The following is a 23,422-nucleotide window of genomic DNA, read 5'->3' on the forward strand; positions in this document are numbered from 1 at the left end:
AGGGACTGGGATGTAAAGGGGGACCTTAGGACCCCAGGGAATGGACCCTTGGAGACTCCCATCCCCTCTTCCCCCTCACCAAGTGCCCAGGAGACCCCTGGCTCAGACCAGCCCAGGGCCTTGCCCAGTGGCAGGGGAAAGGGGCACCTCACTCCACCTCGAAGTCATTTGACTGTCCCCATCCACCCCACTGCCCAGATCTTCCACCACCCCTCCAGCTGCCCCTGCCATTCGTCACAGGCAGCAGAGCTGGGCAGCTTTCTTACGCCATTTTCTACACTGTGCTTCATGAGTAGGACTTTCTTGCACTAGTTCCTATGACTGAGTCTCCAAGCTGGATTCCTAGTAGTCCCCGTCCCTTCCTCCCTCACCTGGCTATGGTTCAGTTGTCGCCCTTCCCCTGCCTCTGTGTTTCAGTGAGAGTCTCTGTATGTGTACTGCTTTCTGTTTTGTTGCATTGTGGGGCGGAAGCCTCTCTGCTCTTGTTTAACCCCATAAAGAAATAAATGGTAAGACTTGATGATAACCTTCCCTTCATGGTTTTGTTCTGTGGTGTCAAAAATTGCCCAAGGAAAAAGTCTATGGCTTGGGGAGGAGGCGGGACCAGAGGATGCTGAACCTCTGTGCCACCGCTTGTTGGCTCAAGTCTCAGAAAAAAAGGGGAAACTCTGTAGTAGGCCATTCTAGAGAAGGAAGTCCAAACTCAACCCCCTGCAGGGATCAGGCAGATAAGTGTGAGTGAAGGAAGTGGGCTGGCCTGGGCTGAAGTATGGACGCCAAGGCTGGATGTGGTGACAAGTGCAGGGTGTGGGTGTCTACAGGGGCAGCTCAAGCCCAGGGTTGACTTGTGGGAATGTGGGCCCAGCGTTGCCAGGTCTTCTCATTCTTCAAGGGACATCAGGACTCGAGATTTTTACGTGAAGCCTCTAATTTCAAAATGTTGGCTCAAGTCTAAAAAAAATCCCACATACCTCTGTGTGGGCTAAATATGTCTGCAGGCCCCACATGGCCTGGGGATTAGCAGTTTTTCACCTTCGTCACGGCCTTTGCTTCTAGTCCCCCAGCCTCATATCTCTCGCACTCTGCCTCACCAGGCCCATCTTCCTATCCCAGGCAGGAAGGTGCTTGGGGAGCACAGGAGAGGGGACAGACAGAGCCCTCCACCACTGACTGCCACCTTCTCACATACCCAGGAGAGGGGAGAGCATGAGTTGGGAGGGAATCTGGTGTCCTCACTGAGCTGCCGAATTCCTTCACTGAGAAAACCCAAGTCCCTCAACTCCCCAGAAAGCAGCAGAGCACGGAGTTTAGGGCGTGGTCTCTGGAGCCCGAGTGTGTGAGTTCACGACTTGGCGTGAGTTCCTTGACTTTCTTGAGCCTTAGTGTCCCCATCTAGCAAAAGGGTTATTGTGAGAGTTAGATGATGGACATAAAGCGCTTCGCACAACAGCTGGCATGAAGGAGCCGCTCAACTATTGATCATTATTATTGTCATCGGTCACCCGGTCTTTCTTCTCTTTCCTTGACCTCCACCTAAAACTGTCACCAAGTTCCGTCAATTCTCCCTGTGTAACATGCGTCAAATCCTTCCCCTCCTTTCCACCCGCTCCCTCTCAGCCGCTTCAGGCCCTCAGCAGCTTTTGCCTGGACTACTACAATACCTCCCAACTAATCTCTTGTTCAATTACTCCAATTTCGATCCATCTTCCCCAGCACTGCACACTTCGGCACTTAGGAGGCACACCATAAATATTTTGTGAAAGAACTGCTGCCGTAAAGCACACATCTAACCTTCCCAAAGGGAACATATTACACCCGTGATCAGAAACATCAGATGGTTCCACATTGCCTGTAGCATCAAGTGTAAACTTCTCAGCATGACTTTCAAGGCTCTTTGGACTCCTATCCCATCCTACCGGTCTGAGGCTGTCACACACTCCCATCCCACCTTTCACTGAATGAGCCCTGCACCTTCTCACCTCCTGCCCTTGGCTCACGTGGTTTCTTTTCCCCGGGATGTCCTCTCTCCATCTCTGTCCATCACTGCCTTTCAAAGTCCAGCTCAAATGCCACCTCTGCTGTGAAGACTTGCACATTCCCCCTCTCCCAAGCTGAACACTCTCTTGTCCTCTTCTGTACTTCTGTAACACTTTGTACCTTAATCATGGTACTTATCACATCCTGCCTGTATTCGGCTTATTCATTCATTCAAAACATACCTATCAAGCAATTATTATAAGTCAAGCACTATGCTGGGTGCTGGGAATAGCAGTAAAATACAGACACGTTATAGATCCACAAGATAACATGATGTCATGTGTTCAGCAACCATCATATGCTTACTATAACGTTCAAGTTTTTGTCTCACCACATGTCCATGAGGGAGCCAGGCTCTCTTGGCCTTGAGCATAGGAAAGAGAGGCAAGGGACTGGAGGAGGCTATAAACCCACAGTGCTAAGGGAGTAAAGGGCACAATGGCTATGCCAAGGAAGCGACCCTACCAGCCACACGTTGCCCTTTGACTCCTGGATTTTGCCCTGCAGCTGCTCCTCTGAGCGACCCCTTCACGCGCTGGGCCTAGGCCCTGGTGCTCTCCCTTCAGGGCAGTCCAACTGCAGGCAGCCTCAGTCTCTTCCAGCCTCAGCATGTGCAGGAGGGGCGGCAGCAGTGACTCACACCCCTGGCCATGCAACAGAATCACCTGGAGAGTTTCCGCTCTGGTCCCACCAGCAGAGATTCGGATTGAATTAGCCCAGGTTGGGATCCCAGCTTCAGTATTGTTTAACAAACTCCACAGGAGATTCTAATGTGCAGCCAGGCATGCCAATCATGGGATGAAGAGGTGGCTGGGGCTATGTGAAGTCCTTGTTATTCTCAGATAAGTGGTGCTAGAAAAAGGCCACTTACAATGAGTCCATTTGAAGTGGGGACCAACATTTCACAATAGAGTGGGGGAAAAGGAGGAAAGGGTTTGACTGGGACTTTATCTTGGAAAGTAAAATTGGAAAGGTGAAAAAATTTTTGTTTAAATTTAAAATGTGTAAATAATTGCAAATATGCACTAATTCTTAGAATGAACAAAGAATGAATCAAGCATTGGGGGATAACAATTTTCCTGACTGACGTGCATGACAACACAATATTGGCTTTTGCCACACAATCATAAACAGAGTTTTGTTTTATTTTTCCAAAATTAGAGAGCTTCTTCAATTATCCCAAGGACCTCGTGTAATCCTTTGAGAGTTGAATCATTCCCTTTGAAGCCTTGATCCTGTCATTACCCAAGTCAATTTTCTCTTCTGCTGGTGGTAACTGGTCTCTCTCTGCCAAATTCCATTTATCAATGACTCCACATGACGTTAGAGATGGTCTTCTACGTCACTTTCATTGACTTCATGAAACCCTATATCTTTTTCAAGACCTTCAGTTTCACTCTGAAATATATTTGCATTGTGTAATACTAGCAATTAACAAGAGGCTGAAAAAGACCTTAGCATAATGGGTTTGGATAAACTGTATTAGGCTGTGAAATGGGGGGGAAGGGACTTACATGTAGGACTCAAAATAGTGAATATTTTGTGCTATGACGACTTTGCCTTTCATAAAGTCCCGTTTCCTTTTGGGGTTTTTAATGTACTTATCTCTAACATAAAATGATAGGGTTAGATGTCGTTATAAAAATTAAATAAATTAACTTAAACGAAGTAGTATATGTGATAGCGTTGAGCACAGTTCCTAGCACAGAGGAGGAATTCATAATCCTTGCTTTTCCTTCCCTCCAAAAACATTCTTAGATTCTTTTAGAAGACGCTGAGGGACAAAGAAGGAAAAAAAGGAGATGTGCATCAGAGTAACTAGAAAGGATGCCCAGAACTTCTGCCCTAGGCCAAAGTTTCTATCTTACTATCATTCCCTCCTGTCACAGAGATCTAGTCACTAAACACTGAGCACCTATTAGACTAACTGTTTAGGGGTGTAGAGTGGGACTCCAAAGATCACTCAGACAAGGAATCTGCCCTCAAGAAGCTCCTGGGTTGGTTGGGAAGAAAACACATGAACAGAAATTGCTCAAAAATACCTCTAGAGTCTGACAATTTCTCCCACCTCCATTGTCACCACTTAGACCAGGCCACCATCAACTCTCTCCTGGACCACTGCAATGGCACCCTAACTGGTCTCCCTGCTTCCAATTTTGCATCCCCCACCCCCCCACACACACATAGTCCACCCATAGTGATCTTTCAAAAATGCAAATCAGATCATGTCTCTCCCCTGCCAAAACCCTCCAATAGTTTCCCAGCTTAATCGGAATAAAATCCAAACCCCTTACCATGGCCCACAGGGCCCTACATGACCTGTCACTTGCCTACCTCCAATCGCCCAGTACACTCCCTTTAGTTTCCTTCAGTCACCCGGCCTTATTTCTTTTCCTCTGATACACTCAGCTTACTCCTGTCTCAAGACCTTTGTACCTGCCCTTCCTCAGCCTGAAATGTTCTTCCCCTAGATTTTTGCAAGACTGACTCCTTCTTATTATCAGATGTCAGCTTACATGCCACTTTCTCGAAAGGCCTTTCCTGACTATTCTAGGTATGGTAGTGCCCTTCTTGCCCACAGACACTCTATCATACCACTTGTTTCTATATGATCTAGTGCTGGTAACTATTTGAAATGATCTTGTTTACACATCGTCTTTCTTGTTCATTGCCTCTCTCTTCACGTGAATGTAAGCTCTGAGTAGACAAGCGCTTTCTGTCTGCTCCCTGTTTCCCCAGTGCCTTAGTAAAGGTTCGATAAGTGAATGGATGTGGATGCGGATCAGTGGTTCATTTGGGCAGGCGTGAGTGGTGGTTGGATGCGTGGAGTGGGTGGCAAAAGATGAAGCCTGAAAGACAGCCTGAGGTCAAAACATGGAAGGTCTGGAAGGTCAAGCTGGGAAATTTGAGCTTTACACCGAGGCCATGGGAAGCCATGGAAGATGGTTGAGCTTAAGAGGAGTATTATCAGCTGACCCGGAGGAAGAGTCATCTAGTGCCACGTGCCGTATGGATTGGTGGGCGAAGCGAATGCAGGGTCTGGTTTAAGAGCCCATCAACCACTATGTGCCCCACCTTCGCACTCGCTAGGCCCTCCTCCGCTGCCCTGGTCCACTCAGCTCCCTCACTCTTCTGGGGCCACGCAAGAGCCCTGACTGCCGTTCCCCGCCACCGGCCGCTGGGTGGCGCTGTGGCTCCTCCTACCCGGGCAGGAGGCGCCAGGGAGGCGGAGGCGCAACCGCCGAACCGGGCCTTGGCGCGGGGGTCCGTCGGCGCCTGCCCAGTGGGCTCTTCCTAGTCCGCCTCGTTCTCCCTCCTCCGCGCTGCCCCGCGTCCAGGCCCTTCCCGTCCCCGCCCCCACCCCAGCCCGTGGGACCCGCTTTCCTCCGCCTGCGGCTCTCCTTGGCTTTCCGACCCGCCAGGCCAAAGTGGGGCCAGAGGCGGGGGCCCGGCGGAGCGCAGGGGTGGGTGGGGCCCAGGGGCTCCCTCCCTTCTCAGCCCATTCGGGCCTCAGGCCTCCCTGGACCCCAGGGACGAGAGAGAGCTTCCGCGGCCGCCGCCCTGAGCCGCTCGGCCACCCGGTGCAGCCAGGCCCGAACTAAAGGGATGTCAGGGGTTCAGGGATAGCCTTTTGATGAGCAGGGGCCCCAGCCGTGAAGGGGCCAATTCCCCGTTTGTGTTAACAGCTCTGCTTTTCCTCTCGGCCCCTGGAGCAAACAAGAAGCCAGTCATCTGGGATTCCTCCTTTGGTCGCTTCTCCTCCTCTACTGTTGGCCCAGGTATCCGATATCTCTATGCATATTCTGTATCCTAAACTGATCCCTCCATCCTCACTGCTGTCGTCTGCCCAGTTCCTCATTACCTCCCAACAGGCCTCCCTGCCTCCAGCCTCCTGCCCTTGCAGCCCAGACTTCCTTGCACAGGACCAGGAGCCTCCTGCAACACCGGCCTGGCATGTTGCCTCTGTAATGGGTCCCATTGTTTGGAAAAATGGGAAGCTGGCATTCAAGACCCTCCACTGACCTCACTATTTTGGCCTCTCCTCAACTTACATCTAGAGTAAAAGGCCTACCGCTGGTAGGCTGCCCTGAGTAGAAGAGGGGCTGGAAGGGGAAGTGAACACAGTGGGAGGCTCTGTGGGACTCTGTACAGGGCTCCATAGGCATCTGTTTGAACAGTTTTAACTCATGATCACACTGTCACAGCTGGAGAGATGCAGAGAACACAGCACCTGCCTCCCCTAGAGCATGGGAGCATATCCATGTTTATTCCTTTGCCCCCTCCCTTTGTCTCCCCTGTCCCCTGGATCTGTTTTGCTCTCCTGCCATCTCCCTGTCCCCTTTCCCATCCACGTTGCCCATGCCTTTATGCCCCTCCTGCTGGTCCATGAGGCTTTTACTCATCAAGGGCACACCATCCTTTCACAAAGTGGTTGATGACATGCATGACCAGGTTTCTCCGTGATGCTGAGTCTCACTTTCAGCAGTTTTTTCTTGAGTAACTTAATATTCACAGACGCTAAGACTATAGGTAGCTCTTCGTGAGGAAAGGTTGGAGACTCCTGTATTGAATTTAGCCTTGTTGAACCCAGCACATAAACATGGAAATTAACATGGAAAAGCATACAAGTGAACAGGAAAATTGGCAAAGGCAGATGTATTGGCAAACAAAGCACTGATGGTTAATTTCAGGCTGCCTTGCGCCCTTGAAATCCGTGCCCAGAGTTAGATATGGCTCATTCATGGTCTTAGGAGTGGCCTGATAGAAGAAAGAACTTGGGATCAAAAACATAACCCTGAGAAAGGTGGGATAAGAGGAGACATCTCATCTTCCCTGACTCCATCTCAGGGTAGCTTCCCCAGGGAAATGACAGCTTCCTGACCCCTAAACAAGCTCTACTGCTAAGAATATCCTCTTCCATTTGCAACGCACATGTACACACAGCGTCTGGTGCTCCTCACCATAACCCTGTGCAATAGGGATTATCAGTTTGAGTTTACAGATGAAGAAACTGAGGCTCAGAGAGGCTAAAAGCCCCAACTTCGCCCCCACCACCAAAAAAAAAAGAGGAAGAAAACCATAAATAAAACGCAGAGCAAACGGCCAGGACTAGAAGCCAAGATTCCAACTCCAAGAGCAGTGCCAGCACCCTTTCACCCACAGTTTGGTGACTTGTTGAGGACCCAAAGGTAAGCCAACTGGCCCAGGCCCTGTACCGTCACTCTGTTCTCAAGAGCAGTTGAAAACGCAGGTAGTGTGAGTGAAACAGAGGAAAGGACTTTCACCTGGATCCTGGGCTGTGCTGACACCCTGCCTGGGTCTGAATGATGGCAGGGGAACTCAGTCAATATTGAGGTTTGCAGGACCAACAGAGCAAGGCCAGCCTCTTGCCAGGCAGCCTCTAAAGCTGAGGTCTCCAACCGGAGGCTTCCAAAAGCATTTTGTCTGGCTTGGCAGTGTTGGTCTGTGCAGTGCTTAAATTTGACTTCAGTTTCCTCAATAAGAGGTTTAATAAGAGTGTTAAATAAAAGTTCAGTAAGAGTATAGTCATTAAGAGCATGGCCCGGGTTTGCATCCTGACTGTGCCACTTGTTCTGTGTGACTCTGGGAAGGTTACTTAAACTCTGTGTGCCTCACTTTGCTCATCTGTGAAATGGAGCTACACAATAGTCCTCTACCTCATAGAGTTACAGCGAATTTTGAGTTAGGATATCTAAAGCACCTAGAACAGTGCCTGACATGTAGTAAGTGCTATAGGCATGCTTGCTATTACTATTACTATTTTTATTGTATATAGATTAGGGAGAGTTCACATAAAATCCAGATTTCTATCTTCTTAAATATTCAGCAGTTCTGACATTACTGGACCCCCATTGCCTGCTGGAACAGAATCTTCCCTCTTCCGATGGAGTGCACCATTGCTTAGTAAACTACTTGGTGAAGTCACTACCACAGTCATCCACGTCCAAGTGTAATTAAGTCAGTTTCACTCTGCTCCTTCCTGCCCGGGCCACCTGGTCTACTCTGGTCTGCTTGGCTTTACTAGACCTCTACGAAGTCCAGGTTTGGGCTGCCTCCTTGGCACCTAGAGGTGAAGCCTTCTGGGGATTTTGGCTGAAGTAAAAAGGGGTTGGCAAGAGAAATGCACCAGAACACCAGGACTCTAACCCTCCTTCTCCGAAAGCGTTTCTCCCAGTCATCTGGGAGGGAGCTTCGAAGTGGGCAGAGCGCCTGCATCTGAGTAGGGCACCCTCCCTACCAAGGCCCCCCTCCTTTACCTGACCAAAGGTCCCCAATTTGATCCAACAGACTTCTTTCTTTTTCCTTTTTGTTTTTTAAAAGTCTGTGTGAAGACCTGGACCGGTGTAAAGGTCCTGAGGTACGGGGAAAGCAAGGTAAAGGAGACAGAGCACCTGCCTTCTAGAGACTCACAGTACAGATTCTGAAAAAGTCTGAGTTGGAAAGAATCTGGAGAGATAATTGAGGTGATGGCTTTTGCCCAGAGTTCTGTGCAGGCCTCAGGCTTTAGAGATGAGCTTCGGGTGTTCTGCAAACATTGGATGTGTTGGTAGCTATCAGACAGCAACCAAGAGCCATAACCCTTCATTTCAAATCACTAATTGGATCAAAATCGCCCCATAATTCTGCTTGATTTACTTTCTAATAAGGCAAATGAGATAAATTTGAACTCAATAAACACATTTCTATTCACAAAGCACTGCTTTGATCTGTTTTATTTAGTACAGTTCTGTTAAGATTTCATGAAAAGGGGGAGGGTTCAGCTGCCTTAGAAGGGTCTCCTTGTTTGCCAGAAAAGGAAACAGACCCAGAGTAAGGAAAAGACTTACCTAAGGTCACAGCCTGGCAGGAGCAGAGTCTGGTCCAGAAGCAGGGCCCCCTGTCAACCAGTACTAGGCCATGCCCACTATACCTCTTAAGTATTGATTACAAAATCTGATTTAAGAATTGAGTTGGACTAAGAGCATCCTTCCCTATGGGATCTTAACATGGCTAGAACAGATCCTGGCTCCAGGATACTTTGGAGCTCAACCAGCCTAGCAAACCACCATTTTCTCCATCATATGACTTTCTTATGGGGCCTGAGCGTTCAACAGGCCCCAGGTCTAGGCTTCTTTCTGTCAGAGGCACCACCCTCCTACTTGCTCTGTTTTCTGGGGCAGCCTGAGAGTCCCTCAAGGCAGAGCCTGGGCTAGGAAAGCTGATATTTATTACTTGCTCAACATGGCTTGACTCCCAAAGGCTGGATCTGAGCTCTGAGCCTTTTGCCTACCCTTCCTGGGGACTCGCAGCCCTTGTCTTTTTCCTGCTCGTTCCACCCCCTTCCTCCCAGGTGTTGGACCCCTTCAACGCTCACTTGCTGGCAGACATTCCTGTGGGCCCTCCGCCTTAGTCACCACTCCCCCTGAAACCACTACTGCTGCCTCAGACCTCCTGCCTTTTATCTTGCCCCAGAAGCTGAGCCCTCTGGTCCCTTAATTGTTCAGGTTGCTCTTTTCTGAACTCACTCCAACTGAGCTCCATAAATTGAAGATAATTGGACTGTCTCGCTCAGGTTATGAGCCCCTGGGGCGGTGTCTTCTGGGTCTGGTACAGCCATGCCCAGAAAGGGTGGGGGCCGAGGGGAGGGGCACAGAGGAGACCAGCCTAGGGGTCTGGCTCAGACCCCTGAGGAGAAAGCAGAGGGTCACAGTACAGACATTCCTCCACCCGCTAAGCTTTGCAGCCTCAATCCCCGCTGCCTGCCCTAGTTCTCCCAGAGCAGTGACTGTGTGATGGGCCAACCCTTCTCCACCAACGATGTTGGCAGCAGTTGTCTGGTATATAAAATGGTTTTTCAAACACTGTCCAAGAAGTTCTAAAACTCTGGATATAAGATCCTCCTTGGGGGACACCTGAGTGAGTCAGTCACCAGTGAAGAGCTAGAAGCTTATAGGAGGAAACTCAGACTGAGAATTCTGGGCAACTTGTCCCTCGGTGTACATGCTCCGTTCCATACAATAACATCTCCCCAGGGAAGTTGATGCCTATCTTGGAAGGTTGACTTGGCCACATCCAAGGTATCCAGGGAGATGGGGGTCATTGTTGCTCTAAGAGGTGGTTACAGCAAGGATTGAAGAGCTAAAACAGTAATGTTTTGCTCCACACTCATGACTCCCTCTCTGCCCACCATCTCATGATGTCACATTGTCGTGGTACCACAGTGGGCCAGGACACATCCTGGAGCAGCCCTTTGGCCATTCTCCCCTGGACATGGGAGGTGCTCACTCCCCACCACCACCAAGGTCATGCTCCACTGGCTCATCCCCTTGTGTTTCCCACTATGTCAAAAACTTCCCATCACGTCCATCAATATTCCTGAAGGCAGGAGAACCCACATCATACCCTCAGAGCCTGGCACAAAGTAAATGTCTGTTGAATAAATGAATGTGAATGAGTTAATGAATGCAGTAATTATGGTCTGAATTCTTCCATGCTTTACACCTCGACAGAATCTACTTCCTTCCCTTGAACGTCTAACAAACATCATAGCATTCCCTCACAGGAAGTGACAAGGGGACATATATTGTCTGTCCTCTTGCCTCCAGTTGGGACTGTATCCAAATGCTCTGAAGTAGAGGGTTTTTTAGGACTTCCAAGGCTGAAAGGGAAGCAGCTGGGCTGTAGTTGAAAGAGCACTCAAACTTGGAATCAGAAGTCCTGTTGTGAGATCTGTTCTTGCACTCACTAGCTAGAACCTAAATTGCAAGAGAGGAAATGAGGCTGGAAAGTAGGAATAGGCTTTGTATACCACTTTGGAGAGAATTTGGACCTCCATTCATTCAACAAAACTTTACTGAATATCTAATCGCTCTGGCTGCTGGGTGAAGCAATCACTGAGGAGCAAGGCTATAGACAAGGTGACAAGTTAGGAAGCTGTATCACTAGTTATGGCGAGATATAAAGACCTGAATGAAGGCGGTAGCAATGGAGAGCAGTAGACACATTGGACAGCTATTTAGGAAGTAGAATCGATAGGACTTGATGATTAATTGGATGTGAGCATTGAGGGAGAGAAGACAGTCTAGATAGCTACAACAGGGTTTCTGTTGTGAGAGACTTAGTGGATAATAGCGTCACCAATAAAGATGAGAAACAATGGGCTCTGGTTTCATAGTTTGATGGAAGAGGATTCAGGAAAGTAAAGAGCTTGTTTGGGACATGTAAAATACTAGGAGGAGGAAGAAGGGAGATCCAATAGGCAATTGGATATATAGGTCTAGAGCTCAGCCAAGAGGCTTGACTGGACTGAGAGTTTGAGGACTCCTTAGTATGAAGCTACCTAGGGAGAAGGTATAGAAAGAAGCAATGAGGATTAAGGACAGGACCTTCAAATCTGCCAAATTTTAAAATACATATAAAAGACTATGTATGGGGGGATAAATTAGGAGTTTGGGATTAACAGATACACACTATTATGTATAAAATAGATAAACAACAAGTACTTATAACACAGGGAACTATATTCAATATCTTATAATAACCTATAATGGAAGAGACTCTGAAAAAGAATATATATATATACACACACACACACATATATATATAGAACTGAATCACTTTGCTGTACACCTGAAACTAGCACAACATTGTAAATCAACTATACTTCAATTAAAAAAAGACTATGGATGATGCAGCAATGAAGTCTGAGAAGAAGCAGTCAGTCAGAGAGGTAGGAGGTGAGCCATGGTAGGGGAGAATCATGAGACCCAAGGTAGGTTTTCAAAAGGCAGAAGTAGTTAACACAGATGGTGTAGAGAAGAGTTCCAATCAAAGAAAGATTGCAAATGTCCCTGTGGCTTTTGCCCTGACCGTTGCCCATGCAGTTAGCGTAGTAGCAGAAGCCTGGTAGCTGTGGTTTGAGAAGTAACTGAGAGGTGAGGAAATGGAGACAGTGAATTAGACCACTCTTTCAAGAAGCTTAGCTGAGACCAAACACATGAAGATAGTAGCTGAAGGAAAATACAAGCTCAAGAGAGAGTTTTTAGAAGATGAGAGAGACTTGATGTGTGTGTGTGTGTGTAGTCTGAAGGGAAGAAGCCAGCAGAGATTGAAGAGTCAATAAGGAAGGAGGCATGATGATTGGATCCAGAACATGGAAAGAAGAATCAGCCTTGTGCAGGAAAAGGAACACTCCTCTGAGAGCAAAAGGAAAGAGAAAAGGACACCAGGAGATGCAAAAACCTTGTAGTTCTGGAAGGGGAGCTCATACCTATGGCCTCTATTCAAAAAAGGGGCAAAGGTTTAGAATTGTGGCCAAGGGAAATGGGAGAGAGAGTTGAATAGAAATCAAAGGATCAACAGTGTTCAGAAAACAACTAAAATTAGAGATCACACATTTGTAGTGGTACCCATTTGACTGGCATCCAATTCTTCTCCAGAAGTTCTGGCAGAAGAACAGATGAGGCAGATTTTCCAGTTGAATCAGGGTTTGGGATTTGTAAGGTAAGTGTAATAGATAGGCAAGAGAGCTTGTGTAGTGAAGTTATACTGGTGAGGATGATCAGTCATGGAAGCCAGTATGTGTAGGGAAAGAAGCAAGGATGGGGGATTGCTAATAAACTAGAATGGTGGGTTTAAGGGTCAGAAGTTGTAATGAGATGGAAGAGGTATGGGAGTAGGGAAGCATGAGAGCTGGAAGATTGTAGTGGGACTCTTGGGATGACAGAATTCAGAGGCAGTGGGATTCCAGGTGATGCCAAGGTCAGGATATGACCATGAAATTGCTTTCTGAAGTGTAGTGGAAATGAAAGTCATTAGAATTGAGGATGTCAAGGATCTGTGAGGCCAGAGCAGTAGTCCTCAATCCTGGCTTGCAATGGAAATCTTAATCTTCACTGCAATCCTGGCACACTAGAATCACCTGGGGGCTAAAAAAAAAACTATGCTAAAGTCACATCCACAGACATTCAGATTCAATTGGTTTGGGTTGGTCCCAGGCATCAGTATTTTTTAAGTTTTCCAAGTGAATGCAGGTTGAGAAACACTGGGCTACATAAACAGGTAGAATCATCCACATGGATTTTGAAATCAGCCAGTGTGACAATGGGAGTTGGAATGAGGAAGGAATATATAAACCAGAGAGAATCAAAATACTCTAAGAATGTGGGAGACTGGATAACAGAGATGGTGGAGGGAGGAGGATAGAGGGTGATAATATCAGACGGAAAGAGTATTGAAGGAGGAAGAGGTTTTATGCAATAGTGGGGGGCAGTGGTCTGGAAGCAGCTGCAGGGATTTAGGTGATGCTGACCCTGCTTGGAGGCAATGTGCTGGTGGGATGTGGGAGGAGGAGCTGAGTTGTAGAGAAAGCACTGTGCCCACAAAGAGCCTGGTTTCAGGAGTTAGTGCAGGAGGTACAGGGTGCACTCTGAGAAGAGGTTGAGTGTGTAGGGGAGTTTGCTTACCTTAGAGTGGCATTTGCAGAGCACACATTGGAATCAGAGCTGCCACACTGCTCAGCTCCAGGGATGCCATTCACATTGGGAATGATGGGCTTGGTAAGGAAGAAAGTCCAGAGCAGTATGGGAGAGAATAAAAGAATGTGACCAGATGAGACTTCTGTGATTCTTCTCACTCTTCTTGCTTTAAGTTTTGTTTTGTTTGTTTGTTTGTTTTTGGCTTCATGAAGGACTGATAAACAGGTTTTTGATCCCACTCATTTCAGGTGGGTCTCTTCTAATGGCCTTCCCCTTACATTTCTCAATGCATCTTTTCTTGAATTTTTCTCAACCTTCTTGGCCACTTACTCCTTACAATTTCCTGGTGGGCCCCAGCTTGAAAGAACACCATTGTGACCTGATTTCACCACATCACCTTGCATTCAAAGGTCAGAGAGTCAACCCAGTCCCTCTACAGTAGTGGCTGGTCTGCAGTTTCAGAGAGGCTGTTGAGTCTTTTACCACAAGGCTCCCATTGGGCATTCCCTTCTTCAGACCTGATTCTTTCAGGCAGAAGAGATGTGGTAGATGTCTCCAAGAGAAGGGCAGAGGGACAAAAGGAGTCCCATGGCTAAAAGAAGTCATAGCTAAAAGAAGTTTCACCTTTGGGCCCCAAACACTGATGATTAGCTGACTAGAACGCTTATTAGCTGAATAGAGCAGAGACAGAATACTGACTCTGGTAAAAGTTAGAAAATAGATTGCAAGAGAGTGGGCATTTCCTATGTTAATTCGGCCTAGGAAAAGCTTCTGCTCTGAATTGGCTAATCCGAGCTCTATTTTCAAAGTAAAGGCTCATGTAATAGTGCCCTTCTCCCATCCCATGCTTTGCCCCACCATCATAGCTGTTTAGTGCAGAGTGAAAGCACCCAGCCTTAACTCTGGGAAGGAACAGCCAAATCATATTTTTCTTGGGTCCTGGCATCACACATGCACCCTTACCTACCTTCAGCTCCCTCTAGAACTTTCCAAACCAGCCAAACCTCACCTAGACAAGACACTAAGGCTAGGTAGTCTTTCTCAAACCCAGGGGGAGAAAAAAATCAGTGTGAATGGATGTTCCCAGCATGTGATAGACAGATTTGTAGGATGACCCCTCCCCACTAGTGATCCATATAATCCCCTCCCCTTGAGTGTAGGTGGGACTATTAAATATGATAGGCTATGCTACTATATTTTAAAAAGGATGTTCCAGATGTTATTAAGGTCCATAATCAGTTGACTTTGAGTTAGTCAAAAGGGAGATTATTCTGAGTGCTGACTGAATCAGGTGAGCCCTTAAAGGAGACAAGAAGTGTTTTCAACAAACAATGCTGCTGCATTTGGATATCCATAGCCAAAAAAAAATATTAAACTTGACATAAACTTTGTACCTTATATAAAAATTAACTCAAAGTGGATCATAGATATAAATATAAAATGTAAAACTATAAAACTTTTAGAAGAAAACATAGGAGAAAATCTTTGGGACCTAGGAATTGGTGAAGTGTTCTTAGATTTGACATGAAAAGCCTGATCCATAAAAGAAAAAAAATTAACAAAATTGATGTCATCAAAATTAAAAACTTTTGCTCTGTGAAAGATCTTGTTAAGAAAAAGAAAAGAAAGCTACAGACTGGGAGAAAATATTTGCAACCATGTATCTGATAAAGGACAGGTATCTAGAATGTATAAAGAACTCTCAAAACTCAATGGTAAAAAACCATCCAATTAGAAAATAAGCAAAAGGTATGAAGAGATATTTCCATGAAGAGAATATGCAGATAGTAAATAAGCACATGAAAAAATGTTCAACATCAGTAGCCATTAGGGAATTGCTAATTAAAGCCACCTATCCAAAAGGCTAAAATAAACAACAACAACAACTTTTTAAAAAGTGACAACACCAACGCTGGTGAGGAGGTGAGAAACTGGATCACTCATATACTGCTGGTATTGATAGAAATGTAGATAATATAGCCACTTTTGAAAAGAGTATGGTAGTTTCTTTAAAAACTATACATACACTTACCAAGTAACTCAGCAATTGTACTCTTATATTTATTCAAAGAAAATGAAAACCTATGTTGACACAAAAATCTGCACATAATTGTTCATAACAGCTTTATTTCTAATAGCCAGAACTGAAAACAACCAAGATGTCCCTCGCAGGTGAGTGGTTAAACAAACTGTGGTACATCCAGACCATGGAATACTACTCAGCAATAAAAAGGAACAAACAATAGATACATGCAAAAGCTTAGATGGATCGCAAGGGTATTATGTTGAGTGAAAAAAAGCCAGTCTCAAAAGGTCACATACTGTATGTTGTATAACATTCTCAAAATGACAAAATTATAGAGTTGGGGAGCAGATTAATAGTTGCCAGGAATTAGAGATGGTGGGAGGGAAAGGGGTGGGCGTGACCATAAAGGAGTAGTAGGAGGGAGACTTTTGAAGTGATGAAATAGTTCTGAATCTTGACTGCAGTGGTGGTTACACAAATTTGTACATGCGATAAAATGGCGTAGAACTATATGCATATGTCGCACCAATGTCAGTTGCCTGGATTGGACATTGTACTATAATTATTTAAGATGTAACCACTGAGGAACACTGGATAAGGATACATGGGACTTCTCTGTACTATATTTACAACTTCCTGCAATTTTATAATTATTTCCAAGTAAAAAGTTAAAAATGAGAGAGGGAGAGACAGAGACAGAGAGACAGAGAGGGCCAAGCAGATGCTCTTTTTTGGCTTTGTAGAAGTAAAACACCATGTTATGAACTGCTTATGGAAAGGGCCATGTAGCAAGGACCTGAGGGTGGCCTCTAGGAGCTGAGAGTAATCCCCAGCCAACAGCCAGCAAGAAAATGGAGACTTAAGTCCTACTATCACAAGGAACTAAATTCTGCCAACAACTAGTGAGCTTGGTAGAGAACTCCAAGCTTTAGAGGAGATTGCAGCCTTGTGGACACCTTGATTTCAACCTAGTGAAACCCTGACAGATGACTCAGCTAAGCTTTGCCCAGATTTCTGATGCATAGAAACCATGAGATAATAAATTTGTTGTTGTTTTAAGCCACTAAGTTTGTGGTAATTTGTTACCCAGCAAAAGATAACTAAGGTAGAGACTCGAGGGTGAGATGACATTGAACAACTGGGAGCTTTTCTTCTAGGGGCCACAGTTGAGACCTATACACTCTGACAAGAGAGATCAGCAACATCAGTGGGGAGGGGCAAATCTTGGAGTTGAAACAGATGCTCATGGTCTTTCCCCAAAAATATGGTTTTTCAGTTTAGAGTCTTGAACTGCCTCCAAACCAACCCAGCAGCTCTGCTGGCTGCTTGACCCTGCAGTCTGCTGTCACATCCCAAATATGCTGTTCACAGTCACAAATGAATTGCACATTGATGGCACCATGTACTTGCCCTGCTTCTTGCTGCAGATTTTCAGCTGGAGCTAATTCCTCTTGCAGCATTCCTGGCCCTGCCTGGGGAGGTGGCCTCGCACCCAGGGCCCCAGCTGCATGAGCAGCCCTATCTAGTTCACAGGCAGCTGCATCAAGCCAACCTGAGCCTCAGAAACTGGCTCCTTTCCCCTTCCTTCTAGGCCCCAGAGCCAGGGCCGGGAAGACACCAAGGCTGGCTCTCAGTGTATACCAGAAAGGTCAAAGACATAGAGTGGGATTGCACAAGTGAGCTGGGAGCTTTCTTTCGATCTTGCCACTGAATATCACGGTCACTCTCTCACTCTACTCAGGCTACCATAAAAAAATACCACAGACTGAGTGGCTTAAACAACAGAAATTTATTTTCCCACAGTTCTGGAAGCTGGGAAGTCCAAGATCAAGGTGCCAGCAGATTTGGTTCCTGGAAAGGGCTCTCTTTCTGGCTTGCAGACAGCTGCCCTTCTCACTATGGCCTCACATGGCAGAGAGAGGGGTGGGGGGGAGAAAGGAAAGAGAGAAAGAGCTCTGGGGTCATCTCCTCTTCTTATAAGGACACCAGCCTGTGGAATTAGGGCCCCACCCTTATGACCTCATTTAACCTTTATTACCTCTACACAGGCTCTACCTCCGAATACAGTTGCATTGGTGGTTAAGGCTTCAACATATGAATTTTGGGAAGACACAACATTCAGTCCTTAACAGTCACCTTCTGCTGTGCTGCCAGCATTCACAAATACTGTTCCACTACAGGTGGGCGAGGTGGGAGAGGAGTGGGGGCAAGAGCCATCTGATCATGCCCTCATAGGCTTGATCAATCTCACTTCAAGTATTGGAAAGTGGTATGTATAGTGGAAAGAGCATGGACTTTGGTGTCAGGCACGTGTTTCCTCTTACTGGTTGTGAGACTTTGGGAGAATCATTTAAACACGCTGAGCCTGCTTCCTCATCTGTCAAATGGAGACTGTAATATATATTTCTCATGGGTGTTATGAGGGTTAAATGAAATAATGCATGTAAAAACACCTATCAGCACCTAGCACATAGTGAGTGCGTATTCAATAAATATTAGTGCCCTTCCTCACTGGATCTCTCAGTCCATACCCCACACCATCCACTTTCACCAGGTCCAATGCATGCTCTGACTACTACACACACTGATCTGTTTGTTCTGGGTAGAAGACAGCAATACTCAACATCCCTGAATTGGAGGCTGTGGTAGGTGGAATTTCTAAGAATGGCCCCCAGGATTCCATGTCCTCATTCTCAGAACCTGTAAGTGTGATAAGATATTACTCCCATGCTTGTGTTATGTTATATAGCCTAGTTGACCTTAAAAAATGGGACATTGAGTGGAAGATCATTCAGCCTTAAAAAGGAAGAAAATTCTGATACATGCTACAACATGGATAAATCTTGAAGACATTATGCTACATGAAATAAGCCAGTCACACACGAAAAAGTATTGCATAATTTCATTTATATGAGGTACCTAGAATAGTCAAATTCATAGAGAAAGAAAGTAGAATAGTGGTTTCCAGTGGCTGGAGGAGGAAGGAATGGATTATTGTTTAATGGATATAGAGTTTCAGTTTGGGGTTTTGCAGATGATTAGTGGTGATGGGTGCACAACAGTATAAATGTATTCAATGATACTGAATTGTACACTTAAAAATGGTTAAAATGGTATATTTTATGTTATGTATATTTTACCATAATAAAAAAGATTTTTTTCTAGATGTGCCTAACCTAATCACAGGAACCCTTAAAAGCGGAGAACTTTCTCCAGCTGGTGGCCGAAGAGAAGGCAGAAGGAAAAGTCAGAGTTGACACATTGTTGCCCGTTTGAAGATGGAGGGGGGCACATGAGAAGAAATGCTGGTGACCTCTGTCAGAGCAGTGAGGGCCCCCAACTGACAGCCAGCAAGGAAACAGGGCCTACAGCCACAAGGAAGTGGATTCTGCCAACAACCTAAATCAACGTGGAAATGGATTCTTACTCAAGCTTCCAGATAAGAGCCTAGGCGAGCCGAAAATTTGATCTTGGTCTTATGAGACTCCGAGCAGAGAACCCAGTAGAACCCATCCGAACTTCTGACCTACAGAACTGTGAGCTAATAAATAGGTATTGTTTTAATCTGCTTGGGGTTTTAGCCCTATGAGGAAGCACCATCCCATGCCCTAGAAGTTTGTTGCTATAAGCTTTATTCTTTTAGATACGTATGCACGCATTTTCCCAGCTATTTGTTGAGTGCCTCCTATGTGCCAGACACCTAGGCCTTGAGGATGCAGGAACAGCACAGATAGAGCTATGGAACTTACAGCCTAGCCCAAGGGCAGTATTCCCTCCCTCTGGCCAAATGGAGGCATGCTTTCTGATCTGTTATCAAAATCCCCTTGGGCCCTCCTTGGGCACCTGAAGGCTTGGTGCCATTCCCTAGTGGTTGTGATGAGAGTGGCAGAAAGGTCCAGGCTGGGAAAATCTCTCTGAGGCTCAGAGCCTGCACACCGCAATTCTGTACCATAGCATGTCAACATCCCTTAAGTAAGCTTGTGGAGGCTGGGCAGGGGTCTCAGCATCCTGGGACAGACTGAGGCCCAAACTGAAATTGCCTGGGCTTCTGAAAGAGTAAGCGTAGGGAGAGGAGGTAAAGTGAGCGTTACCTGGGGCCATTTTCAAGGTTCATAGTGGATATTTGGAAAGGAGACCCAGAGAGGGAGGCGCATGGTGGGAAATGTGCTTGAGGGCGATTGGGAAAGTGGCTGGGAGCAGGGAAAGACTGGCAAGAGATAGCAGAAGTGCACACAAGCGAGATGGGCAGGAGTCCAAGCTTGAGAAGAAAAAAAAGTTGGAGTGGGATTCCAAGAGGAGAAGGCAGGGAGAGAGGGGGCAACAGTGGAGAGAGGCCCAGGCCTGGCCAAGCTCAGGACTTCCCTCAGCAACTGAGAGGCTGGGTGGGGCCTATGCTTTGGAGACCCAATCCCTCTTCCAGGCACTCCTGGGCAAAGCAGGGGCCTAAGCTTTGGGGGAAGTGCCAGGGGTGGGGCTGGGGACAGCTCAACTCTCCAACCCCTTTAGCAGCCCTTACTGACTCACTGGTAATCTGTTTATGTGTTTATTTGCAAGATTGGTTTCTGCTTCAGTGAGGGGAAGCTTGGCTCCCTGCCCTCAGGCCCCCAGTTCTGACTTAAACTCCTCTACAGGGCAAGCTGCCTGCTCCCTGGCCCATTTGGCTGACTTTCCCCTGCCCTCTCTGTTCCTTTGGCCCCTGACTGGGGGACAAGGAAATTCTGGGGTGTTGGTCCTCTGGGACAGGCCAGGGCTCTGGTTCCCTACAGACCCAGACATCTGGGGTGGGGGTGGGGCAGGTCTGGGCAGAAACTCAGGCTGCATAGGAACCCTGAGAACCTCGAACTGAAATCCTGCCCAGGGAAATCTGCAGTTGTCCAACAAGAGCTTCACTTTAATACATGTGGTAATTTTTTTTGTTGTGCTTCTTCAGACTGCAACAGCTGCAGTGGGAGAGGCCCTCAAGGGGGGCAATGAGGCTGGAACCGGGTGGCAGGGTGGGGAGAAGGTAAAGGCTGAGTTGCCACCAAAGGCCAGAGCCTAATGTAGGGAAAAGGGAGAGGTGCAGGCAGTTGGCATATAAGAGAAGAAATCCTCAGGAATGCAGAACTGTGTCTGGAGGGAGAGAGGAAGGGGAGGTGCAATGGCAGCCAAGGGGTGAGGTGAAGGCCTGATTAGGGTGGGGCATGGTGTGGATGATGGAGGCGGGGCAGAGGAGGGAGGGCAGGAGAGAATCACCCTTTTACTGTTTATGAAGATGGTCTATTACCTTAACTCAGCATGTGAAGTATTTTTCTACTGAAAAACTGGAGAGATAAAATTCTGGAAGGTCATTCCCAAGGATAGGAGAGGGACACCTGAATGAATCATCAGAGAAACCCTGGGGAAGTAGGTGGAGATTATAACCTGAACTGGGAAAGGCCTGATGATTCATTGGGCTCGAGACCTGCCAGTCCTCTCTCCTCTGCCAACAGACTAAGAACTGGAGGCATTTCTCAGGCGAGACACTGAAACTCAGTGAGTGCTGTAATAGGGGGAGGGGAGTGAGTTTTGAAATGGGAAGAGACAGAGAGTCTGCTACTGACCTTTGAAGGGGCCTGACCTGAGTTATAGAACTAGAAAGGACCTCGTGATCATCTGATCCAACCTCTTAATTTTACACTTACGGAACTAGAGCTCAGAGAAAGAAAGTGATGTGGCCAAGGTCACAAAGTTGTGTTAGCGAACTGGGCAGATGGACGGGCTTCGGAAAGAAGCCACATAGGCCACTAGAGAGAATAGCCCCAGGTGCTAGCCTAGATAAGGTCTGCAAATACTTGGTGCCACTTAACCACTGCAAATACAGCTGGCCCTCCATGTTGGCAGATACTGCATCTGAGGATTCAACCAACCATAGATTGAAAATATATTTTTTTAATTTTTCAGAAAGTTCTAAAAGGCAAAACTTGAATTTGCCTTGCTCTGGCAACTATTTCCATAGCATTTACATTGTATTTACAACTATTTTCATAGTATTTATATTGTATTAGGTATTATAAGTAATCTAGAGATGATTTAAAGTACATGGGAGGATGTGCATAGGTTATATGCAAATACTATGCCATTTTATATAAGAAACTTGAGCATCCACGGATTTTGCTATTCATGGGGGTCCTGAAACCAGTTCCTCATGGATACAGAGGGACGATTGTATATAGTGCCTTATACCCATTCCTGTGCCTATGGTGGACATTACTAATTGGTCACTGCACCCCAACTTCAGTGCTGACTCAACCTCAAAATCCGTCTTAAACTGAGCACTCTGGGCAGCAATTGACACGGAAATGAAAGCAATTTGTAATTTCAGGCCTAGAATAACAGCTGTGTGTCACAAAAGGGTAGAAGTAGTTCTAACGTCTAATCGGTTAGATGTCATTATCTAAGGCTCTTCGGTTGCAAGTAACAAAAGGAAGAGTTGCCCTCAGGAGGGGAAGAAACCAGGACATCTCTGTAGACCTAAACAGTGGAAGTTTGTGACCCTTCCTCACAAGAGCACTGCCACTCATGAGACTCAGCTCCAATGACTGGCACCCAAGCTTTGTTGCTTTGAGTCTCCCATTATCAAACTCCCCAGAGAGTGAAGTTGATTGGACCAACTTGGAGCAAATTTTTAAACCTTGGAACAATAAGTGATGGAGGGAGGACAGGGTCATATAGCATAGGGCAGACTTGACTATTAGGCCTGTGAATTGGGGCATGCCCAGAGTTGCTTTCAGCTGCAATTAATAGAAAACACATCAGAAGTGACTTAATCTAGGAGGAAAATTCATTGTTTTACCAATATCATGTCTAGGAATATGGAGTGCTGGGATTGGTTAATTCACCATCAAGGGCCCAGCATATTTCCATCTGTTAGCAAAAAAAAGTGGGGAAATAGCTATTGGCTAGACAATCAGCAGTGACTGTCACAAGCATGTTGTTGTGAGCCAAATCACCACCCCAAGAGGTGTCTACCCTAGATATGCTTCAGGAAAACCAAAAGGGACCAAGAGAAACAGGATGGGGTGAAGGTAGGCTTTTCAGAGACCAGAGCCATAGAGGTCTCTAAGAGGAGTTACAGAAACCCCTGCAAGGGCCCCTGAAGTGCAAGAAAGGCGTCTTGAGGGCTCGATAAGTAAGTGCTTTCTTCATACATGGGACCAGGAACCAGGGTAGTTCTCTCAGGGGCCAGCAAAGCTACTCAGGACAAGTATAAAGTTTCCTAGGACCAGGAGATAATCTGGAAATATTCCCACCTCACCCCCTGTCCAAAGCTAAATTAACAAAGCAGGTCCTGGAAAGGACAGAGAATCCCATCAGCCCTAATGGTGGCACCAACCCAAACTTTCCAGGCAATGAGTCTGAGTAGCGTGGTTGAGACAGGATTGAGGCCAAGACTAGGAATATGGATTGAGTGCCCTATAAACTGTGCCAGCCAAGCCCATCAGTGGAAAGATCTGAGTTCCATTAGGAAAAGGAATGTCTTCTATAAACTCATTTATTTCTAGGGTTCTGGAATTTTTAAAAATTTGTGTGTTCCCCTCAATTTCTGAAAAAGATTTCTTTTGCAAACTCCCATCTGATCTCAGATCAGTTCAAGTGAAAAGGCATTTGGCCACAGACAGGTCAAGACAGCTAGGAAGATGATCAATCTCCCAAACAGGAGGAATGGAGGTGGCTGTGATTGGCCACTTGAGGTCTTGGGATAAGAAGATGAAACCGAGGTAGATCGAGAGGTACCATTTCTATGAGATTAAGGTCCTTTCCGGACATTTCCCTCATGGAAAGGGGATGTACATGACTGTGGTCTGTAGATAGAACACTATTTGAGAACTTTGGGCCTGAAGGCATGATAGAGCTGATGAGG

The sequence above is a fragment of the Eubalaena glacialis genome, chromosome X (genome assembly GCF_028564815.1).
Source record: "Eubalaena glacialis isolate mEubGla1 chromosome X, mEubGla1.1.hap2.+ XY, whole genome shotgun sequence".
NCBI classification, from domain to species: Eukaryota; Metazoa; Chordata; class Mammalia; order Artiodactyla; family Balaenidae; genus Eubalaena; species Eubalaena glacialis.